This window comes from Elaeis guineensis, chromosome 5 (genome assembly GCF_000442705.2).
Source record: "Elaeis guineensis isolate ETL-2024a chromosome 5, EG11, whole genome shotgun sequence".
In the NCBI taxonomy this organism is placed as follows: domain Eukaryota; kingdom Viridiplantae; phylum Streptophyta; class Magnoliopsida; order Arecales; family Arecaceae; genus Elaeis; species Elaeis guineensis.
This window is the reverse complement of record NC_025997.2, coordinates 19,615,792-19,624,454: the sequence shown is the minus strand read 5'-3', so window position 1 is coordinate 19,624,454 and position 8,663 is coordinate 19,615,792. Positions and strand designations below refer to the sequence as shown.

The window sequence follows — 8,663 nt, the reverse complement described above, 5'->3', positions numbered from 1 at the left end:
GTAAATTCTTGCATTTTCATATGCATGGAGGCGGAACTCATCAAGTTCATTAAGCTGTAATAACCTTTTCTCCCCAGCAGCTTCCATATTGAAATTTAGCAACCTAGTTGCCCAGTAAGCTCGATGCTCTAGCTCCACAAGTAAATGGCATGCTTTTCCATAAACTAGACGATACGGGACATCCCAATTAGCGTTTTGAATGCTGTTCTATATGCCCATAAGCATCATCTAATTTTAGGGACCAGTCCTTTTTGATGAGTTGACAGTAGTCTCCAATATTCTTTTAATTTCACGTTGGAGATCTCTACTTGTCCACTTGTTTGAGGATGATATGGTGTTCCTACACGATGAGTAACATCGTATTTTATCAATAGAGAATCCAAATAACGATTACAAAAATGCTTACCTCCATCCGTGATGATAGCTCTTGGAATACCAAAGTGTGTGAATATGTATTTCTTTAAGAACTTGAGCACACTCTTGGCATCATTAGAGGGAAGTGCTACTGCCTCAATCCATTTGGATACATAATCCACCGCCACCAGGATGTATTGATTTGAATGAGAAGGTGAAAAAGCCCCATAAAATCTAATCCCCACACATCGAACAGTTCTACTTCAAGGATATTGGTTAGTGGCATTTCCTGTCTAAAAGAAATATTTCCAGTTCTTTGACATCGGTCACAAGAAGAAACAAAAGCAATAGCATCTTTAAACAGGTTAGGCCAATAAAAACCACACTGTAATACTTTAGCAACTGTTTTGTTGGGTCCAAAATGGCCTCCACACTCTAATGAATGGCAGTGTTTTAAAATATTTTTAATTTCATCATCAGGCACACATTTCCTAATAAGCTGATCTGGACAATACTTATATAAATATGGATCCTCCCAAAAATAATATTTTGCATCATGTAAAAATTTTTTTTTTGCTGGTAATTAAATTTGGAGGAATAATATCACATGCCTTAAAATTAACAATATCAGCATACCAGGATGTACTAGATGTGAGTAATGCAAATAATTGCTCATCAGGGAATGACTCATTAATGGGTACCTCAGTGTTCTCAATTTCTTTACTTAACTCTAACCGAGACAAGTGATCTGCTACAAGATTTTCTGCTCCTTTCTTATCCCTAATCTTCAAGTCAAATTCCTGCAATAAGAGCACCCAACGAATTAGTCTCATTTCGCATCCTTCTTTTCAAGTAAATATTTAATTGCTGAGTGATCAGTATAAACTATTATTTTTGCTCCTATAAGATATGGCCTAAATTTATCAAAAGCAAAAATAATGGCGAGCAACTCTTTCTCTGTGGTGGCATAGTTCAACTGTGCATTATTCAGTGTTCGACTCGCATAGTACACCACATGAAGTCTATTCTCCTTTCTTTGTCCCAAGACTGCTCCTATAGCATAGTCGCTTGCATCACACATGAGTTCAAATGGTAGATTCCAGTCAGGTGCAGTGATGATAGGAGCTGAGATTAATTCTCTCTTTAATCTGTTAAAAGCAACCAAACACTCATCAGTAATTTTAAAAGGCGCATCCTTGATCAATAAATTACAAAGAGGTTTGGTAATTTTAGAGAAGTCTTTTATAAATCTTCTATAGAAGCCAGCATGCCCTAAGAAACTCCTCACTCCTTTAACAGATGTTGGTGGTGGTAATTTTTCAATGACCTCCACCTTTGCTTTGTCTACTTCTATCCCTCTAGATGAAATCTTATGGCCTAAAACTACTCCTTCCTGCACCATAAAATGACATTTCTCCCAGTTCAACACAAGATTAGTTTCTTCACAATGCTGTAGAACTTGGGAGAGGTTAGTCAAACACATATCAAAAGAAGGATCAAAAACTGAAAAATCATCCATAAAGATTTCAATGAATTTTTCAACCATATCAGAGAATATAGACATCATACATCTTTGAAAAGTTGCAGGTGCATTACATAACCCAAATGGCATTCTCCTATATGCAAATGTTCCATATGGACAAGTAAATGTAGTTTTTTCTTGATCCTCAGGTACAATAGGAATTTGAAAATATCCTGAATAACCATCTAAAAAATAGTAGAAGGGATATCCGGACAATCTCTCAAGCATCTGGTCAATAAAAGGCAAAGGAAAATGGTCCTTTCGTGTGGCTTTATTTAACTTCCTATAATCAATACACACACGCCAACCAGTGACTGTTCTAGTGGGTATCAGCTCATTTTTATTATTTATAATAACAGTCATCCCCCTTTCTTAGGAACTACTTGAACAGGACTCACCCAACTACTATCAGAAATAGGGTAGATAATTCCTACATCAAGTAACTTCATTACTTCAGCTCTAACTACTTCCTTCATATTAGGATTTAACCTACGTTGATGCTCAATTGAAAGTTTGTAGTTTTCTTCCATTAAAATTTTATGCATGCATATACTGGGACTAATTCCCTTAATATCATCAATAGACCAGCCTAATGCTCTCTTATGCTTTTTCAACACATGCAACAATTTTTTCTCTTGTTCAGTAGACGAATGAGCAGATATAATGACAGGAAAAATAGATGAGTCTCCCAAGAATGCATATCTTAAGTGAGAAGGGAGCTGCTTAAGCTCAAGCTTGGGGTTTGGCTTAGCCTCTACTGAATCCTGTATTTTCTCAACATCATTTAATACATCAACATGCTGTTTATTTTTAACACCATCAATCAAGTCATATTCAGAATTGTCAATTATTTCACTAACAAATTTATTAATCACATCTAATCTAAAACATTCATCATTCTCAAGAGGATATTTAGAAGAATTAAGCACGTTAAAAATTACCTCTTCTTATCCCACTCTTAAAGTAAGCTTACCCTCATGGACATCTATAAGTGCCTTGCCAGTTGCAAGGAATGGACGCCCCAATATCAAAGGAACCTCTCTATCTTCCTCCATATCCAAGACAATGAAATCTACTGGGAAGATAAATTTGTCCACCTTGACTAATACATCCTCCACTATGCCTTTAGGATATGTCACCGATCGATCAGCTAGTTGTAATGAGACACTGGTCGGTTTCACATCCCCTAGTCCAAGCTTCCTGAAAACAGATAAAGGCATTAAGTTAATGCTAGCACCTAAATCGTACAATGCTTTAGTGAATTCGATATTGCCAATATTGCATGGAATTGTAAAACTCCCTGGATCCTTTAATTTTGATGGCAACTTGTTCTGAATGATTGCACTGCACTCTTCGGTGAGCATGACTGTCTCATGGTCCTCTAGCCTTCTCTTTTTGGAAAGAATGTCCTTCAAGAATTTGGCATAGCTAGGCATCTGAGCTAATGCCTCTGCAAATAGAATATTTATGTGTAGTTTCTTGAAGACCTCCAAAAACTTCAGAAAGTTCTTGTCATCCTTACTTTGCTTGAGCCTTTGAGGAAAAGGAACTGGTGGATTGTAGGGCTTTACTGGCTCTTCCTTTTTCTCTTTTAGCTTCTCTTTGACCATAGTCTCTTCTTGAGTTTGTTCCTTTACTTGTTCTTTAACAGGCTCTTTCCCTTGTTGTTCCCCTAGTTGTTTTCCACTCCTCAAGGTAATTGTCTTCACATGCTCCTTCGGGTTCGTTTCAGTATTGCTAGGCAATGATCCTTGAGTTCTGTTAGCTACCATGTTGGCCAACTGTCCCATTTGTATTTCCAAGTTTTTAATGGCAGCTTGCTGGTTTTGAAAGTTTGCCTTAGTCTCACCCATGAAATCAGTAGTGGCCTTAGTGAGAGTTGCAACCAATTCTTCCATATTAGACTTCTTTTCTTGCTGTGGAAAACCAGGTGGTCCTCTATTCTGATAATTTTGTTGTTGCTGTTGATTTCCCCAGGAAAAATTTGGATGGTTCTTCCAGGCAGGCGTGTAGGTGTTTGAGTATGGATTGTTCTGTTGCCTTCCTTGGTTTGCCACATATTGCACTTGTTCTTGTACTGGAGGCATGAATGAGCTGTCAATCGGGCAATCTCGAGTAGCATGTTGTCCAGTACACATCTCACAGGTCTGCACACAAGTATTGACAGCATTAATAGACAAATGATCTAATTTTTTGAAAAGAGTGTCTACTTTTGCATTGAGTGCAGTAATAGCGTCTATCTCATGAACCCCAGCAGGTTTCCTCGCCATGTTTCTCTCATTGGGCCATTGATAATTGTTGTTGGCCATTTCCTCCAAAAGATCATAGGCCTCATCAAGCGACTTCCCCATCAATGAACCTCCAGCAGCAGCATCAATATTAATTCTGGTATGGTTGTTCAGCCCATTGTAGAAGGTTTGCACAACCAACCATTTAGGCAGCCCGTGGTGTGGACACCTCCTAAGCAGATCCTTGAACCTTTCCCAGGCTTCATATAAGGTCTCCATGTCAAATTGCACGAAGGTTTGGATATCAGTCCTCAACTTGGCAGTCTTAGCAGGTGGAAAGAATTTTGCCAAAAATTTTTGTGCTAAGTCATTCCAAGTGGTGATCGAGCCAGCAGGAAGAGACTGTAACCATGCTTTAGCTTTGTCTCTAAGTGAAAACGGGAACAATCTTAGCCGAATTGCATCATCTGACACTCCATTATGCTTAAGGGTATCACATATCTCCAAGAAGTTTGCAATGTGTGCATTAGGGTCATCATTGGGCAATCCTCCAAACAGAACTGCTGTCTGGATCATTTGGATCAAAGCAGGCTTGATCTCAAAGTTGTTTGCTTGCACAGGTGGTCTTGTGATGCTAGATGAAGCTCCATTCACGGTAGGTATGGCATAATCCCGCAGTGCCCTGGGGTTTGCCTCTCTAACAACCTCATTATTTCCTACTAGGATTACTTCTCTCCTTGGATCTTCAACCATTTCTGGATCTACTTTTGCCTCAGATTTCTTCCCTTCTCTGACTGCTTTAATATTTTGTTTACAAGTGCGTTCAATTTTTTGACTTGAAATGGGGTTTGATTCAATTCTCACAAGTCGACCCGATTCTCTTTTCCAAGTTGTAATTTTGAAAGATTATTTTTTTTTTTTTTTTTTTTTTTTAAGAAGAGAGAAGAGGAAAGAGAGAGAAAAGAGTGCTAGAAATGAGTCCTAAGGAGTCCTAAATCTAGAGATGAAAGAGAAGAGTGTTTTAATTAGGTTTAAATTTTAATGGCAAACAAGTTAGCACAAAATGGACTTTCTATCCTAGAGTTAACCTAGATCTAGACAGCTCCTAACTGTTCCAAGATCGCCTTCAAGCACTCCAAGCCCAAAACTGACTAACTGTCTCGGCCAGGTAAGTGTAAGATGTGGGAGGTCCCCTGCTTGTTGCTTTTCTTAGACACCAACTGAGTTGGACAGGTCAGACAACGGAACCAATTGAAAACCACCTTCTTAAACCACTTGCCTTAGACACCGAGCAATTAATCAATTCGAACCCGGTCTAACTTTAGGGCTTTCTTGTCCTATTGAACTCGAATATCCTAGGGCCAACGTTTAATTGATTTTAGATTAAGGTCTAGGTTATGCAGGATGAAGGATGTGATTTTTGGGCTAAGGAAGGGTGATCAAATCTCCACCTTATCTGATTAATGGGTTAAGTGCCCTTAAAGTTAATTATGGAGATGCAATGCAAAGAAACAAGATGTCTAATCAAGTTTGATTTTTTTTTTTTAATATTTTTGGTTATACTATATTAGTTAAGCGTTATGAAATGTCAGTGATTTTTTTTTTAAATATCTAAAAAAATAAAATATCTAGATTACTAGTAAAATCAACTATTTTTTATATTAAAGCACCAGTCCCCAGCAACGGCGCCAAAAACTTGATAGCCTATTTCGGAAGTGCACGAAATCGCTCAAGTAATATAATGATAAATAAGAGATCATTTCCACGAGGACTGAGTTTAATTACCAAAAATGAATGCTAATTTTACTAATATCTAAACGATCGAAACTGAATGACAGTGGAAAATAAAATTAACTCTAAAGAACTCAATGAAAGCTGAATCAAAATTCGATTGATAAAGCACTAGGGTATATCTGATTTCACTTGAACCAATTATCAATTCCAGCTATTCTGATTAATAATCCAAATTTAATTATTAATACAAGGATAAATAATCCTAAATTATTTAATAATCTCACCCGAGTCTTATTAAATATACTAATTAAAACCTATAATCTATCTTCCAATAGTAAAATAGATTTCAATTAGTTCAATAAGTACAGTGATTATTTCCAAGATCCCACAGGTCAAATCTTCTGCTCCCGCTCCAATTATTATTCCGATGATGTTTGTTATTAACTCCAATTTATAATCTTCCTTCTCAGTACCAATTATAAATCGAAATCAATCAAGTACCAAAGATAATAATACTTAAAAGTATTAAGTGCAAATAACAAATAATTGCATTAACAAAAAAAATTAATACAAGATTCTGGAATTGAAATTAAATCCAAGCTACATCAGGTACCCTAGCTAGAAATTTAGCTTTTCATCATATCAAAATCAAACTCAAGTTTACTTGAATAAAACTCCAAAATCATCCTAACAATGAGTTCTAGAAAATAAATGCAAAGTAAACAAAAGAAAGAATTAAAAACTCTGAAGGAATTGCAGAGCCGAATGAATCCTCTCTTCAAATCTTCCAGATACTCCAAACTCTCCTTGCTTGATCTCTAGCTTTCAAAGATGATTCTCCTCTCCTTCCTGTTGGTGTTTTAGGATCCTTAAATAGGGCTAGGGCTAGGGTTAAGGTGGTATTTTTCCCATGATTTTATTCTATATATCATTCTTTTTATTTGGTATAGAATCTCTCCTCCTTTGGATAGGCTTTAAGCAACCACCAGCCATCTACTCCTTATGCTGTCCAAATTTTCTGATTTTATTATGATTTCCATAGTAAAAGAAGGAAAGGAGGTATGGTTAATTAGAGGAGAAAAATTTCTTCCTTTCTGGGTCCACAAAATCTGCAAAACAAGGTAAGGTTCGGCTGCCCAAATCAAGTTTTTCAAGAATTAGTTTCAATTCTTTCTCAGTTTGCTCCTCATGCAAAATTAGTTTGGACTCTGATTTTCTTCCATTTAATTCTTTCCAAGATAGCTCTTTTCCACCCAAACTTAGTTGACATATCAGATCTTTGTGCCAAGAAACACTAAGAAGAATCTGGGTGTATCGGATGTTTCTTGTTGTGTCCAACATTGTTACCAACTTCAACCTACTGTAGCCACCTCATCTGGAATCCAAATTTAATTCTATAAATTATGTTCCTTTCTTGCTTCTCTCAAAATTTTGTAGGATCTAATCTTGCTCAATTTGGGGTCCTGTAGCTTGCCTTTTAGGGGTCCTCACACCAAAATATCTAGAATTTAGATTGGTTGACTAGATGGGAGAGATTAACTGCTTGATTTATTTTCTGCATCTCTAATTTCTTTTCTGGCTGATGATGCCAAAAAGGATAAGGTGTGGGGTCCATTGATATCTTGATTTGGTTATTCTGCTTTGAGGTGGACTCTGATTTTGATGCAAGACCTGATAACTCTGGATGACAAACCCTGCTGAATCGGACTCAACCAATTTCACTTAATTTGACCTTTAAAATATGGTTAAGCCCAATTAGGTGTGACCTGGCTCAATTACCTGCAATTGACATAAAACATATCAGGTTCTTACATTTATTTAGTTAATTATTATATCAATTTCATCAAAATCATTAAAAACTAATAATAATAATTACTATAAAAATGCAATACATCAAGCTTGCTGAACCTACTCATGCACAAACTCAAAAAATTGAGGTGCGGCTGGGCATTCACTAACAAAATGGTTCAGACTTGCACACAATGCACAAACTTCTTGGATTGGGTTAGGTGGAATCGGGGATTGTCCAGTATTTAGAAGACGGTCTAATTTTTGGGACAGTTCATCTACCTTACTGTGGATATCTATGACATTTTCAATCTGATAAATTCTACTTCTTTTTTGTTGAAGCATGGGTTGTTCTCTAGATGTGGCAGACATATGATGTAAAAAATTCTCACTAAGTGTTTCAAAGAGCTGCTAGGCTTCATCCTCACTCTTTAGCATGAATGTCCCACTACATGATGCATCAACCATTTGTCGGTGTTTCTCCGATATACCATCATAAAAATACTGACAAAGTTGCCATTTAGGGATAGCATGGTGTGGACATTTACGAATGAGGTCCCTTAACCTTTCCCATGTCTCATGAAAAAGTTCACCCTCCAATTGGGAAAAACTAGTGATAGCTTTTCTAATTTGATTTATTTTTTAATTGGAAAGTATTTCTTGAGAAATTTTCTCTGAAGATGATCCCAAGTTGAAATGGTTATAGAGTCTAAGGAGTTTAACCAATGCTTGGCTTTGTCCTTAAGTGAGAAAGGGAACAGTTTCAACCTAAGGGCATCATCGGAGAAGTTTTGGATTTTTACTGTGGAACAAATTTCAAGAAATTTATCCAAGTGTTTGTATGGGTCCTCGTTACTAAGTCCATAGAATGATGACAACATTTGAATAATGCTAGACTTAATCTCATATTGGGTAGCTTCTACTGGAGGTGCATAAATGTATGGAGAGTAGGTATACGAGGATGGAGTGAAATATTCTCTCAATGAGCGTGGAGGATTAGCCTCACCAGGTGCAGCCATGTTTCTAACTTGGATAGT

At 36.8% G+C, this 8,663-nt stretch overlaps 1 non-coding gene across 1 annotated transcript; it reads left to right on the top strand.

Annotated features, from left to right (window-relative positions):
* The first annotated feature begins 8,152 nt into the window (after positions 1-8,152).
* Positions 8,153-8,258, top strand: LOC140858352 (small nucleolar RNA R71). The gene has a single exon (XR_012141916.1). It is a non-coding gene; the product is annotated as a small nucleolar RNA R71 (small nucleolar RNA).
* Positions 8,259-8,663: the final 405 nt, after the last annotated feature.